This window comes from Paroedura picta, chromosome 2, assembly GCF_049243985.1.
Source record: "Paroedura picta isolate Pp20150507F chromosome 2, Ppicta_v3.0, whole genome shotgun sequence".
Lineage (NCBI taxonomy): Eukaryota > Metazoa > Chordata > Lepidosauria > Squamata > Gekkonidae > Paroedura > Paroedura picta.
Genome location: NC_135370.1, coordinates 2,930,233 through 2,950,100, shown reverse-complemented (window position 1 = coordinate 2,950,100; position 19,868 = coordinate 2,930,233). Strand labels below are relative to the sequence as shown.

Sequence of the window (19,868 nt, the reverse complement as noted above, 5' to 3'; positions counted from 1 at the left end):
TCTGAGGGAATTCCTACATTACACATTTGTGGCAGCTTCACACCGTTCTAACGCTTTGGACTCCTTTCTAAAGCACCCTGGAAATCGTAGTCTATGGAGGGTGCTTCAAATGGAGATTCTGGCCCTGCACTCACTTAATGTTGGGGGGACTCATAGGAATACAGTTTCCAGAGGTCTCTAAGGACAAGAAATGACTGTTAACCAATTGAAGCTTGTGGGGTAAATCCGGCAGAAAGTGCCTTCAAGACCCGCAAGGGTCTTCAAGGCAAGAGACAGAGGTGGTTTCTTTCTGCAGAGCGAGCCTGGACTTCCGTGGTGGTCTCCCGTTCAAATATTAACTGGAGTCAACCCTACTAAAGATGGGGCTAGCCTGGGCCATCCTAGAAATGCAGCTTCTAGTCGTCTCTAGGGAGAAGGAATGCCTGTGAACCAATTGAAGCTTGTGGTGAATTTCGGCCAAGTTACATCCTCTGTGTTGAAAATGGCACCTGCCTTCCTTTCTGGTGCTCAGCAGGGCTCAGCCTAAATCGGTTCGCTTACAGCAGACCACCGGTGCAGTTGACACGGATGAATCGGCTCCAGTTGACATGGCCCATCAGTGTGAAAGCTGTGCTTGGGGGCATGGGGGCGGTCGTGTTGATTCTGGCGGGGGGAGACTGGAGAAGCCTGCTGGCTGCCGTCCGAATCCCTGGCTTCCAGGAAGGCAAGCAGTTGGGAGAGTGTTTGGCATCAGCTTAGGAAACCGGCTCTTGGCAGCGGCATCTTCCCCAGCTTCGGATCTTCTTCCTTTCAGTAAAAGCAGGCAACTTGTGGCATCGGTTTCCATGGAGCTGTTTTTGTTCGAACATGGGCGAGCATTCAAAACTGAACCTCCCGCACCTGCCTCCAGAAGCAGAACGGTCCACTCTGGCCAGCCGAAACTCAGCACCCTGCCTCTATTGGCCTGGCCTCTGCCATTTATCTCTCTTATGCTATACAATCTTCCCCAGCGTTATCTGCAGGACAGACTTGCTAAGCGGCTATAGCAGACGAGCAGTTTCTTCCAGAATAAGGCAGGTTTCTGAGCAGCTGAAGGACTAAGGTCAAAAATTTCCTGGAGTTTTGAGGATGGACCCTGGAGAGGACAGGGTACAGGAAATAGAATGTCACAAAGTCTTCCCCTCCCAGCAACCAGTTTCTCCCGGGGACTGGTTCTCTGTAGTCTGGAAAGCAGCTGCAATTCTGGGAGATCTCCAACCTTGACAAGGAGGTCGGCCACCTACGAAGGGCAGCAATTATATTTTGATGGACTTTTGGATTTTTAAAAGATGTCTTATTACAAACAAATAAAGCCCCTCTCAAGTGGTCTGCTCCTGGGCTGGTTCTAGGCAGTAGGCTGGAGATGTTGGGCTACTCCCGAGAGCTGTGAGGATGTTTTCTTGAGCAGTGTGGGTCAGAGGAAGCAGAGTCAAGCCGGGAGGGAGGTCAGTGTAATCAGGCTGGGGCAGTCCAAAATCACAGCCCAAGAGGTCCAGTCAGGGTTTCCAATCCATTGCTTGAGGCAAGGTGAGCATCAACGAGGCTGCTGGCAAAACCACTCAGTTGCCTCCAGGACTAGCCGGGGTGTGATGCCAAAGGGCCTGTCCTCTGAAACTCCCGTTTCCTTCAGGATCAGTTGCATTTCTAGAGGATCTTCAGGCCTTGCCTGAAGGAGCTGGCAACCCCCGTGCTCTGAAATAATGCGGCCTGCTCCGTTCAAATGCCTTCTGGCATCTTTCAAATAAGGAGAGGCATCTGGTAGCGCTATTTCTAAGATCTCTCTCCTCTCTTTTATCATCTCTCTCTTTCAGGGAGCTTGGAACACACAAGTAAAACCGTTGTTGTCGGACTAAACAGCATTTGTGACAAACAGAATTTTCTGGCGGCCTGTTTTTTTCTTGGAGATTAGAAAAAAAACCCCATCCTTTTCACATGTTAGGGCCTTGGTTACAGCTAAAGGAGTCCAAGATCACAGGCGAAAAACTGTAACGAGAATATTGTGTGTGCGCACACTTCCAATTTTGATTGCCGTGTTTGTCACAAAGATGAATTAATGTGGTGCCATTTCGATCCTCATTATAATCTCCGCCATGAGATGAAATATTGGACTTCTAATGGTGATACGAATTAGTGCCGTATGCTGTGCAGCGCTGACCTTTTCAATATTCTGTGTTTTGACTGGCCCTGGCATTTCCACTCCTCCTCTCTGTATAACAGCAGCACAGAACTTGCTGGAACTTTGGGGAGGGAGAGCCAATGAGATCGGAGAGTGCTGAAAAGGTCTGTGTTGCACGGGCACTCCCAGGGCCTTTTCGCACGGGGATCTTTGTTGCAAATTGTTTGCGGAATGAAAAATCGCCATTTAAAATAGTGGAATTCGTCGTTATGCATACCTGCCTTTGTAGTGGAATCAGTTGCGTTTTTTAGCGTTTCCCACAGGCTTCCGGTCTCGGTAGAAATCGCTAGAAAGGAAGCGCTATTGCCAAGCTCGTCCCGCCCCTGGCCGTCAAGCAGCCAATGGGCAGCCGTTAGCATGCTCCCAAACAGCCCCTTTCCCTTTAAGAAAGGTTTTTAAAAAAAAAAACAGACCCATAGCAACGAATCTAGGTAGATTCGTTGCAACGGAGAGACCCATCCAGCTGCCTAATGTGAGCTGTCGTTTGATTGTATGATCGTTGGCATGCTGCCTCGAGTGATAAAAAAAAAATCCCCCCCCCCTCTCACGGGCCCGATTTTCGGCTGAATTAATGTGTAAAAAATAAAGGGACTTTATTTCAGCAAACGGGCTTTTCTGTGGTTTGTGCTTAGTGACTAAAGGTGAAGGACTGAAGCCAGGGAAGCCTCTAAACAGAAAGAGGCTCGCTGGTGCGTTTATCCCCGCTCGCTCGGAGAAAAAAAAATGGCGATCGCTTCGCCGGAAGTTTGGAGGACAGGCTCAGGAGGAGGGACTTTGAAGAACCCGCAACAATGGTAACGCACAGGTCTTTAGCGCTATTGTTGCAGATTGGTTGCAGGAGTGTATCGCTATCCGGAGGGTGAATCCACTTTTCCGGATTCCCCTGAAAGCGCTACAACGAAGCGCTTTTTGCGGGTCGGTTTCAGGATTGTTGCAGATTGTCTACGACGTCGTGGGTTATGGCAAATTAGTAGCGTTTCCAATTAGCAACCATTGTGCTATTTTGAAGCCGTGCGAAATGGCCCCCAGATTCCACACCAGGTAAGGCTTTTGACTTGAAGGCTCTCAAGGAAGGACAAGGCAGGTATGTAGCAAGAGTGTACTGGAGCTTTGTAGGACAGAAGTATCACAACTTAACTGAACAAGGGCCTGCTAATCCCTGGCCATGTCGACCCGCCCTCCCCGCAAATTACCAATGATGGGCCTGAAAGGACTGGGAAGAGGAGGGGCCCCAGGTAGGTGTGCTCACAGCTGTGCTTTCCAACCATATTATGCACGATTGTGCCCCTTTTGGGGTTTCTCAAGGGTAGAAATGTTGAGAAAGGCTGGCGTAGCAGAACCAGACAGAAGGACAGGTTGTTGGGACCCTCTAAAGCCACACTCATGTTTATTTATTTAGAGTGGGGGTCTCCAACATGATGCCCAACATGGTGCCCACGGGTGTCAGGATGCCCACTAATAGTTTTCTTGGCAACCAGCAAGTGTTGTCAGAAAGTGGGTGGGGTAAGGTGGAGCCCTTTCCCAGTAGGGTATCTGAAGATCTCATCAGCTACACAGATTAAATACATTCAGATGTGTGACTCTGTAATTATTTCCAGCAATATTCCAGCTCAAGAGACTTTCAGATGATGTATGTAACTAATGAACATTTAGATGCCTCAAGTTTGCCAAGTAATTAAAATCCAGTTTAAAAGGGAATGAAATAATAAATGGGCTAGCTGAAGATGAGATTAACTAGGGCCCAGGGGTGGCCAAACTGTGGCTCTCCAGATGTCCATGGACTACAATTCCTATGAGCATGTGCTGGCAAGGACTCATGGGACTTGTAGTCCATGGACATCTGGAGAGCCACAGTTTGGCCACCCCTGAACTAAGCCATAATAAAAGAAGGGGCTAGCCAGTAAAGTCTCTTATTGGTGAGAAAAAGTCCTTGCCAAGAGAAGATGGATGCTTTAGGATGCTTAGGGCTAATCCTGCGTTGAGCAGGGGGTTGGACTAGATGGCCTGTATGGCCCCTTCCAACTCTATGATTCTATGATTCTATAAGGTCAAGGAGTTTCTTACCTTTATTCAGCAGTGATCATGGAAGGGAGACAAGCTCCTAATCAAAGTTCTTGTTTCTTCGCATTTCTTTTGCCTGAGGGACCATGAATTGTTCTTCTATGCCGAATAATCCTGGAGAAAAATGTCCTACCCCTTTAATAGAGGTATAATGGGATGTTATTACCAGGTGATGTTATTCACCTCGACACAATGAAAAGCTTCCTCTACCCATTTAAACACATTATGCTTCTATTAAAAGGACAGGACATTTTTCTTCAGCCCTGTGGGCCACCCTTGTCCTGAGGGGAATGGGTGAGAAACATTCTATCACAGCCAGGTGATAGAATTCAAGGGAATACATCCCAATACTATATGTAGCAGGATTTTTCACATGATTCGTTGTGTTATTTCATGGACTGATTCCGCACGAGTTATGTACCCCTGGACAGCCTCTGGATGTTGGTGGCTTTTAGAGCCCCCTCCACGTGATGTTGCCTGCATCCCGAGGCTATCCAGGAGCTGCCTCGAGTTTTGGTCAGATTTAACTCGAAATGAGGGAAATTGCCAAAACTCGATTTGCCACCCTAAATCATGCATTTTAGCCCTCCTTGTGGAATTGGTCATGTTATTTAATTAATGTCTACATTGCAGTTTGAATTTTGAAAACAGTTCTGAGGCAATTTGTGAATCTCCGCGTGTGCATGTGCCCACTGGTGTGCAACACCTACGCCTCCCCTCCCCACCACAGCACGGTGCTGGCTGCATCGGGAGTGAACGGCTGCTTCAGGCACCGAAGCGCCCAACCCTACTGGCGATAGCAGTCCAGGCCCTGTTCGTCATTGTCTGTGAGCTGCTGTCTGTCAGAGAAAGGGTTAATGTTTATTGACACTAGTTGCTCCTGGGAACAGGCAATCGTGGGTCACATGGTTTGTTTATGGGCATGCAAAGTGGTTTACTGGCCATTGTGTGCCTGCTTGCTTCTCAGGTCTCCAACCGATAATGGAAGAGAATATCTGTCACAAAGAAGAAAGCCCAAGAACTGCTAATTTATAGCATTTTCATTGATTTGAAGATATTATAGTGTCAAAGTTTATTTTTAAAAATTCTATTGGAGAAATACCCGAGCACTGGCTCACGCTGCTCCTGATGATTATGGTGCTTTGTCCCTCCCTCTCAAGGAACTCTGGGATTTGTAGTTCTTGAAAGGCAGTGTCATATGGGAGAATCACAAATCTCTCTGTCTCTCACGCTACAAGCTTAAGTTTAACGGCACAAGCTGCTGTCTTTCTAGACGAAGGTCTGGGCCAGGCCAGAAAGTCACTTTTTAAAAGAATGTTGCATGTTCTGTTCTAAGGCTGCTTCTCATGAGCCCAAGCAAACCTCCAAATATCTGACGATAGACATACAGGAAATACAGGATCCAGGGACTTAGATTCTTGTAAATAGAGTCAAACGAGCTATACTTGAGCTGCACTTCCACTTGATCACGGAGCTACTGTCTGTCTTGGCTGGGCCTCCTGTATCTCTTGGCCTCGGTAAAACATCCCCTTCCCCCACCCACATGCTTTGGCTTTGTCAGTAACATTGATCAAAACTCAAATCCAGTAACACAGTGGTCCCCAACCTTTTTATCACCCGGGACCGGTCAATGCTTGACAATTTTACTGAGGCCGGGGGGGGGGGAGAGAGTCTTTTGCCGAGGGACATTGGCGCGGAGTGAGCCCTTGATCCGCTTGCTTTCCCGCCGGCACCCCTGTCTTTCTGCTGGCCGCTGGGAGGCACTGCCAGCAGCAGCTGCGCAGTGCCACTCTGAAGGGGAGCCCCAGCCACGGCGGCCACTGGAGAGCACCAGAGGTGAGCCGTCGGCAGAGTGGCAGGGCAGCCCTCGAGGCAGCAGCCGGGGAGAAGGACAAGGAGGAGCCGTGGCCTGGTACCGACTGATCAACGGACCGGTCCCGGTCCCCGGACTGGGGGTTGGGGACCACTGCAGTAACAGATCTCGCAGCACTCTGTTAAGGGACTTCTCCCTATTTAGAAGTAAGGTTCAAATGGCAGGATGAAGCTGTCCATCTCTCTCTCTCTCTCTCTCTCTCAATCCCCAACTGGTGTCTGATCTTTAGTATCTTTATAGGAGACAGCAGACTAGTTTCTAGTTATCCCATAACAAAAACAACTGCCTGACACCATCTGCCCTCTCTGGGCATTCATAGGACAAGATCAACGGGGCACCCATGGACAGCAAGAGCCTCTTGTGGCGCAGAGTGGTAAGGCAGCCATCTGAAAGCTTTGCCCATGAGGCTGGGAGTTCAATCCCAGCGGCCGGCTCAAGGTTGACTCAGCCTTCCATCCTTCCAAGGTCGGTAAAATGAGTGCCCAGCTTGCTGGGGGGTAAAATGGTAATGACTGAGGAAGGGAATGGCAAACCACCCCGTATTGACTCTGCCAAGAAAACGCTAGAGGCCGTCACCCCAAGGGTCAGACATGACTCGGTGCTTGCACAGGGGATATCTTTACCTTTTACCTTTGACAGTGACCACTCCCACAGCACAAGGCTCTTCCGTGTGTGCCATAAGATAAACTGTGTGTGCAAGAGCGTATTTTGAAACAATATGCTCATTTGAAGAGGCATCCTGTTAAACACATTCTGTCATTGGCTCTGCCTCCTGCAGCAGCCATTTTATGGTTGACCCCTCCAGTAAGTCTGCGGGTTCGGTTCTTCAGAAACACAGCTCTTTATTGAATCCAAACACTAACCACATACCGGACAGGGAACATGGGCACAACATGTACTTATATACAGTTTGGCTAGCCCGCCAAAGAACCTGATTGGCCCTTAATGCAGCCTACTCATTGGTCCTCAAGTCCTTCAAGCAACCATCTGTGATTGGTCCATTTGCAATACCTCATTTGAATAGTGTTCAGTAGCTCTATTAAGTCTGCATACACAAGACCCCCCCCCCCCCCCATCCTGTTTCAGAATCCCAAATGTGCCTACAGGCTCAAAAAGGTCAAGGACCCTGCTTTAGGACGTATATGTCTACCAGAATCTAAAATATGCCACAGAATACGCCCTCCGAGGCTGCCTTTTCTCTTGGAGAACTAAACTCTGCAGTCTGGAAATCAGTGGACATTTTTGGAGAACTCTACTCTTAGTGGGGCAAGACTGAACAAAAGACCTTCATGATCTAATCATGGTCACTGTGTGCCCTGTGATGGATGCATTTTAACCCAGATGAGGTCAAGAAGAACCATTGTGCTGTCTAGGGAGACTGAAGCCACGCTGAGGGCCTTCAGGGACAAACTTGTACTGAATATATATTTCATTTATTTAGAAAAAGACATAGAAGAGAAAGGAATACTACTTATACTTATATACTGCAATTACCGTATTTGCCGGCGTATAAGACGACTGGGCGTATAAGACGACCCCTCAACATTTCCACTCAAAATACAGTACTATGGGCCACTATGGGCAGCTATGTCTATCCCAACTGAAGTGCACCCGGCGTATAAGACGACCCCCCCACTTGGAGGCATGTTTTTCAGGGGGAAAAAGTAGTCTTATACGCCAGCAAATACTGTACTATTTAAAAGAAAACCAGAATATTCATAGAGCGGAGATTTAACAATAAATATCAAATTATTTTACAGATCAGGTATTGTGTAACCCTCATAGTTCAAATATACAATCAATAGGTCTCTCCCCCTTTATTCAACTTTGATTCTACTGCTCAATATAGTCTAATATTCACCTACATTTTCCTCTGAATTCCAGTACCGATTTGTTGTGTATACGTATGTTTCACCATTGTCCTGTATTCTGTCAATTTATTTAACCAATCAGATATTTAGCCATTATCTGGTGACAAATCTTTTCCCCATCTTGATCCATAAAGGATCCTGGTACCTTTTTACCCCCTCCCCAATTTCAAGGGGCTTGTGACAAGGGCGCAACAGTTCATTGACCAGGAGCCTTTCTTGATCTAGACCAGGGATTCCCAACCACAGTTGGCTCACAGACTTTCACTTTCTCTCTTAATGGACTTGGCCACAAGCTACAGAACCGGCCCCTTCCCTTGCTCCCCCCCCCCCATCCCAAGCATGAGTGAGTTCTTTTGCGTTCTGCACCTGGGAGAGGGTGGAGCCAACTCACCAGCTCTTGCCTTAAACTGCCTCCCGCCTTTCCCTCCCTCAGCCCTCCTCGAGCCTGCAATGTGTGTGGTGATGTCACTTCCGGGGTGGGGGTGGCAGGTAGGCGTGGCCAGCTGACATCACTTCTGGGCTCCTCGAAGCCTGAAAAATTATTTCAGGGGCTCCTCCATGCTCAAAAGGTTGAAAAGGGTGGATCTAGGCACATCACTACTAGTCATTGTGCTGCTCCTCTGACGCTCAGACTTTTTCCTTTCTTCCCGTTTGGTCCTGAGGCCACAGAGCAAGCAAAGAGCACCGACTCGCTTGTGCTGGCGCGAGCAGAGGCCTAGCAGCAGGTGGCAGCCATTTTAGCCGGATCCTAGACTGGCCTGAGAAGGCCAGGCTCTTCATCCTGTTGCGAAGTGTGCTTATTACGAGGTGCAGATAAGTAATGAAACACATCAGGGTTTCGTGGCCGCAAGCGTTACTTCATCCTCACACGCTCTGTTCCTGGGGATTGTCTCCCGTTTCCTTTGTAAGAGGAGAAAATAAACGTGTTGAATCCCAGTCCCTCCCCGCCCCAAAGAAGCTCACCCAAGAGCTGAAGGTAAATGAGGTGGAAAACACAGCTCAGTCCTTGCCAAGCATCACAACAATGTCAAGCAGCAGCGGGGCTCTTGGCTAATGCTGTTAGGACAAACAGGTGTCAAGGCTGTGTGGGTTATTGCAGGAGGGGAACACAGCTCACTTCTGGAGCCTGCCCAGCCCCCCTGGAAGGGAAAAGTCACCAGTCAAACAGATGCCACTCTGGAGGGGGGAAATCACTTAGCAAAACAAAGGCCGACCTTCTAAAATGTTCCGCCATAAACTGACAGGCCTTTCACCCGCAGCAAGGAAGCTCCTTACGGCTCCACAGTTGTCAGCTCCCATGAAGCTGCGTTATAGTGACAGTCCATTGGACCACTGCGGGGAGCATCTCTCCAGGGCCTTAGGGTCTTTCACATCACCTACCACCTTTTCCTTTAAAGCAGGGATGCCCGGGATCGAACCGTTTGCTTGCAAAGCAGAGGCTGTTCCACTGAACCACAGGCCTCCTTACCTGGAGACAGCGCCTGTTGCTTTGACATCTCCAGGCCCACAGAATATCTATAAAATATTCCAGCTGTCACCTGGATAGCTGATCTCACCAGAACTTGGAAGCTAATCAGGGTCGGCACTAGTGACTGTTTGGATTAGGGATGTGCGCTTCATCTTGGCCACTTTGGCGATCACGGAAGCCCAAGGCCGCACGTAGGAGGCCAGCGCCATGGCGCTGGCCTCCTACACGCTGCCTTGGGCTTCCGCGATCGCCGAAGAATCCGAGACGAAGCGCATATCCCTAGTTTGGATGGGAGACCACTAACGTAGTTCAGGATTGTGAGGCAGAGGCAGGCAACAGCGAACCATCTCTGGACATCTCTTGAAAACCCTACACGATTATTGTCAGTCGGCAGTGAGTGACTTGGCGGCACCTGGGACTCCCTTCCTTCCCAAAGTTACAATTGTCCATGACTTTGTCCTCCTCCCTGCATGAAGAAGTCCTCTAGTTATTGTGTCCAGAGCTGGAAACCTCAGAATCTTTGGGAAAGATTGAAGTGACGTATTGGTGGTTGTGTTCAAAGAGCATTGTGTGGACTTATAAGCTTGTGCAGGGCTGTGTATGTGGGTGGATTTGTGTGGTAGGGAGATTACATTTCCAGAGTATTAATATTCTGGGTGTCTTCAGGCTTGGGAAGAACCTTTGCTGCTGGGAACTGGACATCTGTAGCTTGCGGTAATGATACTGAAGTTGCATGTCAGTAGGTGACTTCCAGAGACCTCAATAATGCATTGACCTGGATGGCTCAGGCTCAGGCTAGCTCCATCCCACCAGATCTCGGAGACCAAGCAGGGTTGGCTGCGCCTGGGATTGGGATTGGAGACCAGCGAGGAAGGCCAGCAGGAACACAGATAATGGCAAACCATCTCTGAACGTTTCTTTCCATGGAAACCTGATGGGGTCAGCATGTCAAGTTGTGACTGGGCGACCAAAGAATAAAATAAAAAGGTATTTGAAAAGGAGTGATATGTTTTCATCTGTATCCATGATAACTGGAAGGGTGTAAGAAGAGGAGTTGGGTCTTATATGCTGCTTTTCTCTTCCAGAAGGAGTCTCAAAGCAGCTTCCAATCGCCTTCCCCTCTGCTTCCCACAATGGACACCCTGTGAGGCTGAGAATTCTGAGAGAACTGTGACTGGCACAAGGTCACCCAGCTGTCTTCGTGTGGTGGAGCGGGGAATCATACCTGGCTCTCCAGATTACAGGCTGCCGCTGTTAACCACTATACCAAACCTACTAAATGATAATGTATCCCAAATAGGTACATACCTGTATTGTGGAAACTCTTCAGTGATGTGCATATGGAAACACACTGAATTTTGTTTTGTTTGTTTAATCTACAGACCACGCCCTGCCTGCAAAGCAGGCTCAGGTTGGTTGACATTCATATACACAAAGATTAAAAATCATATGCTTGTTTAAGCCTCCTCTTGCAAAGAATGATGACTGAGCCACACAAAATCGGTGGCAACCCTCTAGATGCCCTTTTTGAGCCCAACTGCAGAACTATAGTTGGACCCATTATGCATGGGGGCAAAAGGCTGAGCTGGCGCCTGAATGATAGCGGGGCAAATCCTTGGTTATGCATGACAACATTGCCGCCAGCCCAGCCCCTTCCTGGCCCTGGTCCACTTTAGGGCTTCCAATGCCCTGCGTTCGGCAGTTATGCTGGTCCGGACCTTTGCATAAAGTAAGGTGACCAGATTTTAACATTGGTAAAGCAGGACACCATTGACCAGGGGGGTTCTTGATTAAAAATTTGGTCTATATGGAGCAGCAAAAATTTTCATAGAATGCAAAAATAGTATTGTAATATATATATTTTTACTTTCAACATAAGTACAATTTGCCAGGTGCCCCTCCAAAAGTGGGACAATCTGGTCACCTTAGCATAAAGGGACACCCACCAACAGTGTCCCAGCATTGATGCTCCATGATGCATTTTTTCACCCTCACAATGGTTGGGTAGTATTGTGACACTATCCCACATTCATGCTGGGAAACCCCCCCTTGCCCCCTCCCCCTATGTGGCAGACCCTTTTCTGCCCCAGACTTGTGCACGCACATACACAACTCTGTGGTTGACCGTGTGTGCCGTGGGATTTCTTCCCCCATTAATCCATGGGAAGCAGCAAGTCATGCTGCTCGGCCACAAGAAACCTGCGGTGGCCCAGTGTGGCTGCCGCTGTGCATAATCGGTCTTGGAGAACATCACCGTTTCAAAAGCTCTCTTTGCAAATAAAAAGGCCGGCTCTTCCTTCCATTCCACTCATTCAAGCTGGTACTCGGCCTCCTTCAGTCCTGGGTCTGCACCATGCTAACAATGGACTCTGGAAACCCTGCAAGAATCCTCTGGTTCCACCAAGGTAGGTTTTTATTTAAGAGCTAAACACACCAATTTCTCCTCTGCGCTGGCTGCAAAACAGCTCCTTTCCCCTGAAGGGAAGCCCTTCGATGTGCAGCAGTTACAGCTCCTGAGCCGTATAAACAACTTCACTCTGCCAGGCTCCAGTTGAATCGGCTCCTGTCAACTGGAATTCCCTTGGTGGGGAGGCAGCGGAGAGCAACGCAGCTCATTCAGCAACACTTCCAGGGCTTGAACATCTTTCAAGCAACTGGGGAGGAAAGGCCATGTGGCAGAGCCTGCTCTTGTGAGTGGTGGGATATTTGGAGAATATAGCAGAGTTCTGCCCAGCCGTGGAAGCGTGATGCAGTAAATAAATCTCCCAAGAAGTATATTGCAAAAAATAAAAAAGGAAACTTGCATTTGTTCAAGTAAATCCAGTCCCAATTCAGGTTGCAGTCAAAAGGAGAGAGAGAAGCCGAATCTAAAGAAAGCTTTCCTTATCACAAATGGCCAACCTTGTCAAGCACCGGGTGTGTGGGACTGGGAGGCCGTTGTCTCTATGGGAGAGACGGCCAGAGAGGTGGTTCCCCATGGAAGGCCCTGTGAAGAGATGTGGAGAGACATGCCATGCAATATCACATGACTCATTTTGCCATTAGGTTAAAAAAATATTAGGCAGGTGCGGCTTGGGGCAGTTTAGAACATGTTAAATACATTTTAAACACTAATCACTAGAGGCAAAGCCCGTTGGACCCAGGAATACAAGGGGTGCTAGGGTGCACATCTGCATCGTGGCCTTCCTGGGGGCTGGCTACATGGCAAAAGCTCCTGCCCACCCTTGGGTTCCTAAGGTCCCACCTCTAAACCTCAAGGAATGTTCCTGACCCAGGGGTCGCCAACCTCCAGCTGTGGCCTGGAAATTTCCTGGATCGGCTCGCCAGGGGGAAATGGCTGTTTGGGAGGGGGGACTCTACAACAACAACTCATCTCCTGGAGGGGAAAAGACTTGCTTGTTAGGGGGGGGGGACTCTGTGGCAGAGAGGTTGCAGGATGGGAGGGGCTGGGACCTGGGGATATTCTGGAATTGCAGGTCATTTCCAGGAGAACAGCCCTGGCCTTGGATCCCATGAAGGTGGAGGGATGCCAGGCTCCAGGTGGGGAACAAAGAGCTGCTGGGTGGCAGGAATAGCTAATAAATAGCTAATAACAATAAACACCCCATAATTCATGAACTTGTCAGAGATCCTTCCTTCAAAGAAATTATTTAATTGATAGCAACATTTGCTTGAAGAACTGAAAAACTTTCAGTCAGTACATTCTTCAGTTCAGTTCAATATCACAGTAAATCAAAACATGTTACAAACAAACATTGGTTGGCAAAGAATGGACAGAGGGTTTCTCAATTACTGCCTCTATGTCAGCATATGACATTACTGCCTCTATGTCACTCTAATGGCAGAAAGTGAAGAGGAACTAAAGAGCCTGTTGATGCGGGTGAAGGAGGAGAGTGCCAAAGTTGGCTTGAAACTCAACATCAAGAAAACAAAGATCATGGCATCCGGCCCTCTCAATTCCTGGCAAATAGAAGGGGAAGAAATGGAGATAGTGACAGATTTAATTTTCCTGGGCTCCAAGATCACTGCAGATGGGGACTGCAGCAAAGAAATTAAAAGACGCTTGCTCCTGGGGAGGAAAGCTATGGCAAATCTAGACAGCATCCTAAAAAGCAGAGACATCACCCTGCCAACAAAAGTGCGTTTAGTCAAGGCTATGGTCTTCCCAGTTGCAATGTATGGCTGCGAAAGTTGGACCATAAGGAAGGCCGAGCGTCAAAGAATTGAGGCTTTTGAACTCTGGTGCTGGAGAAGACTCTTGCGAGTCCCTTGGACTGCAAGGCGAACAAACCAGTCAGTCCTCGAGGAGATCAGCCCTGACTGCTCTTTAGAAGGCCAGATCCTGAAGATGAAACTCAAATATTTTGGCCACCTCATGAGAAGGAAGGACTCCCTGGAGAAGAGCCTAATGCTGGGAGAGATCGAGGGCAAAAGAAGAAGGGGACGACAGAGAATGAGGTGGATGGATGGAGTCACTGAAGCAGTAGGTGCAAACTTAAATGGACTCCGGGGAATGGTAGAGGACAGGAAGGCCTGGAGGATCATTGTCCATGGGGTCGCGATGGGTCGGACACGACTTCGCACATAACAACAACAACATGTCAGCATTTCTCAACTTTTTTTAATCAAGAGAAACCCCTAGAAGTGGGATCTCCAGGTCCCAGCTGGAGGCTAGCATCTACGCCGCTGGGCAGGGGTGCCAGTCTCCAAGTGGATCCTGGAGAACCCACAGAATGAAAGCTCCTCTGCAGACTGCAGAGATCAGTTCCCCTGGAGGAATGAGCTGCTTGGGAGGGGGATGAGGGTTGTGTGTGTAGCTCTCCCCAGTACACACAAACACACAGAGAGAATACCGAAGACAAAAGCATTCCTTCCTTCTCAGATAGCAAACCCTATTAATCACACAATCTGCACCTGAGTGTCTCCCTCCTTGGATTGCTTTGAGAAGCCACTGGCCAGAAGGACCAAATTTAAAGGGAAAGAATCCCCCAACAGTCAATGAGTGAGTCAAAAAAGACTTACACCCTCCTCCTGCAACAGCTTCTTCTGCCTGTCTCTAGCTACTGCCTGCCTTTTGACTAGACCTCCCCAAACCTGGGAGCCTAAGGCCACATATATATAATTTAAAAGGAAAACTTGATCCTTTTGCAGGACTTCATGAACTATACAAAAAGTTGACAACCACTGAGGAAAGCCCAATTGAAAACGGTTCAATCTGGAGGCCGTTCTAGTTGTGCTTATATACATATATATATAAAAAAAGAAGAGATAAGAAATGTTTATTTGTATTCATTGTGAAATTGTTTAATATAGCCCGGGATAGGTTCTGTTTTGTGTAGCAGTTAAAAGCAGTGAGAGCCAGCTTGGTGTAGTGGTTAAAAAAGGTAAAGGTAAAGGTATCCCCTGTGCAAGCACAGAGTCATGTCTGAACCTTGGATTGGATACACACTTTTCTTGGATGCTTTAGGATGCTTAGAGCTGATCCTGCATTGAGCAGGGGGTTGGCCTGTATGGCCCCTTCCAACTCTATGATTCTATGATTCCTGTGGTGACACCCTCCAGCGTTTTTTTGGCAGACTCAATACGGGGTGGTTTGCTAGTGCCTTCCCCAGTCATGACCGTTTACCCCCCAGCAAACTGGGGACTCATTTTACCGACCTAGGAAGGATGGAAGGCTGAGTTGACCTTGAGCCGGCTGCTGGGATCAAACTCCCAGCTTCATGGACAGAGCTTCAGACAGCATGTCTGCTGCCTTACCACTCTGTGCCACAAGAGGCTCTCGGTGTAGTAGTTAGGAAACTTCTAATCTGACATGCCGGGTTTGAATCTGCACTCCTCCTCCACAAGCAGGCATCTGGGTGACCCTGGGCTCTCCACAGCGCTGATAAAGCTGTTCTGGCTAAACAATAATCTCAGGGCTCTCTCAGCCTCACCCCCCCCCCCCACAGGGTGTCTGTTGTGGGGAGAGAAAAGGGAAGGAGATTGGAAGCCACTTTGAGACTCCTTCGGGTAGAGAAAAGCAGCATATAAAAACCAGCTATTCTTATAATGCATGAGCTAGATCTGATTTCCTTTCTCTCAGGGCTCTCTCAGCCTCACCTACCTCACAGGGTGTCTGTTGTGGGGAGAGGAAAAGACTATCATAAGCCAGTCTGAGACTCCTCTAGGCAGTGAAAAGCAGGGTATAATAACCAACTTATCTTGGGAAGGTGCTACTGGGACACAGTGTCTCCCCCCCCCCCATGTCTCCAGAGCCTCATGGTGCTTCTGTGTCCTGTCTAGCATTCCCCATCTTCCATGCCGTTGGTCTCAAATTTGCTTTGTTCTGATGGTCTTGGAAAGTCTGCAGCTATACCAGGGTGCTACCCATATAAAAAGGGAAAGTCTATCTTCCCAGCCCCACCCACATCAGCATTATTTTCCCTGCTGCAATTGCTTTTGTTTGTTACCCCCGAAGCATTCCTCCCTTTTCAGATTGCAAATAGCAAACCTTGCATGACTTACTCACAAGTAAACATTCCCAGGGTAGAGCCTTTTCTTGGCTGTCTGCATGCAATTTGACCTGATTGGCCCTCATTGGCAGTGTGATTTGAACTGATTGGCCCTCACTCAAGAGTAAACAGGCTTTTCCTGGGCATCCTGAGTCCCAGAGGGCCAGCAGGGAGGCTGTTTCTGGGCCTCCTGAGACCCACCCCCCTCCAGAAGGCACACAGAGGCTGCCACAGTTCCCCCTATGAGTTGAAAGAGGCTACGGAACTTACTGGCAGCCAGGCATGCTCTGCCTCCTCTTCCACCCAGCAAACTTCTGCAATTGAGAGAATGTTGGAGGTGGAGAGCTGACACCTTATTAAGCCCTTACTGGCTGAGAGCTGCCTCCTGATTGGGTCTAGGCTAACTGGATGAGCCTGCCTCCTCTTCCACCCAGCAAACTTCTGCAATTGAGAGAATGTTGGAGGTGGAGAGCTCTCAGCCCTTACTGGCTGAGAGCTGCCTCCTGATTGGGTCTAAGCTATCTGGATGGGCCATTCCTGGATGAGGGTCACTTGTCAGTGTGGGTTTTATAAGGTTTACTGATAAATATTAAAAAGGCGGGCTCTCCCTGTCTTCTGGTGCCTCTGTAGATAACCTGGGGATTCTCCTGAGCAGAAGTAGAAGCAGGGGTCAGTGGGAGCGACTTGTGCCTGGGCAGTTCATGTTGAGGAGTGTGAAGTTCTTGGGTACACATGCATGGGCAGTGGGTGATGGACTTTGCTACATGCAGAGAAACGGTTCTGTTCTACAGGACAGATGCTTACTTTGAAGTGGGGACAATGAGAGGAAAAGGAGACGGATGGAATTGTAGGTAGACAAAAGGGGACTTGAGACAGGAGGCAGAGGCAGTTGAACTCAGCTATTGTATTACGAATTCCTTCCTTTAAGAGCTGTTTTATGGGATACGTGCACCTTCATACCATATACCTAGAAAGGCAAGCAAGGGGTGAGTCTGAAATGGGCCGTTTGTTTGCAGCCAGCACTTGAGCATGTGTGCTAAAGCAGGGGTAGTCAACCTGTGGTCCTCCAGGTGTTCGTGGACTACAATTCCCATGAGTCCCTGCCAGCGAATGCTGGCAGGGGCTCATGGGAATTGTAGTCCATGGACCTCTGGAGGACCACAGGTTGACTACTCCTGTGCTAAAGGAATAAAAGTACACTTATTAATTGAGAACATTTATATGTCCACCTTTCTGCTATGGAGATAGATCAAGATGGGTCGCCATGTTAGTCTGTCTGATGCTCTGCTAGTGACCCACAGCCCCTGCCTCTCCTCCTGTGTGTGATAATTACTGGCTGTTTTATACTCCATTTATGTCACTTTGGTGAATAAAATGCACTTTGAAATCTGTCTTTGCAACTGCCAGACTGTTGAGTCTTTGCTGAGTGTTTTCCATTTCTCCTGTCCTCTGTTTAATTGAAACCCCCCATTTATTTATTTAAACAATTATATCCTGCCTCTCCACCTTATAACAAGATCTCCGGGGTGACCGACATGGAATATATATCACACCTAATAGGCTAACTTGTTTCTTCTAATGAACTCCATTCCTGAGCCCTGTTCATAATTATTTTGTAGGAAAGCTTTCAGAGACTGAATTTTAAAAAATGACTGGCATTTTTGGCCTAACCTTTCTGGCACCCCCTCCCATCATGGTCACACCAAACCTGTGAAATACATTGAGCTGAACGAGACAACTTGGTTATCCTTTCTAATTTATTTGTGCGAGGGGATTTGAGCCTGGATTATTCCAGTCTGACGTGGCACCCTCCACACCTCACTGGCTCTGTGTTCACAGCAGTTATGTCAAAGAGAATTTTGGGGCAGAACTTATTTCAAGTTTAAGCCACATATGACTGGTTGTTTTCGAGATTACTCGTAACAATGACAATGTGGATTTAGCAAGAATCCAGGTTGGGAATCCCTGACCCAGATAATTGTCATGTGCTTCCTGGGTTATGCAAGAGTTGTGCAAGGGTTGTCAAACTCCAAGTGGGGCCAAGAGATCTCCTGGAATTACAACTGATATCCTGATTACAGATATTAGTCCCCCTAGAGCAGGGGTAGTCAAACTGCGGCCCTCCAGATGTCCATGGACTACAATTCCTATGAGCCCCTGCCAGCATTTGCTAAAATCTTGAACCAGTATTGTGTGTACTGGTGGGAAGGCCTTAATGGCTACAAGCCAGGGGAGCCGGCCGCTTCCATTGCTCCCCCCCCTCCTCCTGAGAGTGAGCGGATTCTCTCACGGTTTCTTCACCTGGGAGAGGGTGGAGCCTGTATGCCCATCCCGCCTTAAACTGCATCCTCCCCCCTCCCCCCCTCCCGTCCTTCTCAGACCTACCTGTTAACATGGGCGGTGATGTCATTTCCAGGGACATGCAACTTCTGGGGGCGTGGCAGGAGGTGTGGCCAGCTGACATCACTTCCAGGGCTTTTCAATGTCTGAAAAATTATTTCAGGGGCTCCTCCTCAGGCAAAAACTTGAAAAAGGCTGGCTTGGAGCATGTTATGGATGCGATTAATTTTAACGAAGCCATCTGAGTTAACAAACATGGGATCGGACCCTTTAGCTTGGCTGGCTTACGGGCTGCCATTTCAAAAACAGCGAAGACATCTGAACCACACTGCGGCAACATGCTAGCTTTCCATTCACTTTTGGGGTGTTATGATTTGGGACAAAATCCCCCCAATTTTTCGTACTGTATGCTTTCTATTCCGGCCACACCAAGTGAATGGCTTAAGCTGCTGGCTATATTATTCTCTTTCCATACCAGATACAACCAGCTTGCATGCACATGGGTTGCCAAGCTCCAGGTGGGGCCTGGAAATCTCCTAGAATTATACTGCCCTCCAGACTGCAGAGATCACTTCCCCTGGGGGAAAGAAATTCTGCTTTGGGGGGTGGGTTCTAGGGAATCATACCCTGCCGAGGTCCTACCCCTGCAAAGCCTGCCCTTCCCTGGATCCAACCCCAGCTCTCCGGGCATTTCCCAACCCAGGCTTGGCAACTGCAATTGCACGAGAGAACAAGCTGTTCTTTGAAGCATCATTCTTTGTATATCTGTGCTCCATCTAACAACATGCACAAAACAGGAGGTTGAAAGGTGCACTGCCACAGTAACTGGGTTTGAATCCCCAGTTCAATACCTGCAGCCAGCTGGGTGGCCTTGGGCCAATCACAGTTGTCTCAGAGCTCTCCCAGCCCCACCTCCCTCACAGGGTGTTTGTTGCAGTGAGAGGAAGGGAAGGCAATCGTAAGCCACGCTGAGACTCCTTTGGACAGTGAAAGGGGGTATAAAGACCCCTCTTCTTCTTCCACAGTTACCTCTAATGCAGGGGGTCTCAACCAGGGTTTCATGAAACCCTGGGGTTACTTGATGGCCCTAGAAAGACTTCCTGAATGGGTGGAGATGAATTAATTTATATATATTTTTTTAAAATTTGTCAAACATTTATTGGGGGATATGACTATATATGGTCCTGTTGACCCCCCCCTTCCCAAAATGGCCAATTATTGTCCTGGAGGGGGTGGGAAGGGGCGGGGTCCCAGGTGGGCGTGTCCACAGCTCTGCTTCCCAACTATATTCTGCCCCATCTCACCACTTCTGGGGTTTCTCGAGGCCTGAAGAATGTTTCAGAGGTTTCTTGATAGTAAAACAGTTGAGGAAGGCTGCTCTAATGGGACAAATCCAGTCCCCCCCACCCCCCACCCCTGCCCACGAATCCATCGTCTCAGCTTTATAATCCAGGGTTGGAAGAGTTTCTCCTTGCACCAGCCTTACTAAATCTTATTTTTAAAAACACCTTCTACACACCAAGGATTAGTCTTTGAGCTGTCATGCAACATTAAAATAAGAAGGCATCTA

The 19,868-nt window shown here is 48.5% G+C and overlaps 1 long non-coding RNA gene across 2 annotated transcripts in view; it reads left to right on the top strand.

The window, feature by feature from the left end:
- Positions 1 to 19,868, top strand: part of LOC143829004 (uncharacterized) — a 291,430-nt gene that overhangs the window by 62,980 nt on the left and 208,582 nt on the right. Inside the window, exon 3 of one of the 2 annotated variants that reach the window (XR_013227967.1) lies at positions 10,553 to 11,179. The exons of the other annotated variant lie outside the window; for it this stretch is intronic. This is a non-coding gene — a long non-coding RNA (uncharacterized LOC143829004). Of the gene's footprint in view, positions 1 to 10,552; positions 11,180 to 19,868 lie in introns of those variants that run through there. 2 annotated transcript variants of the gene reach the window in all.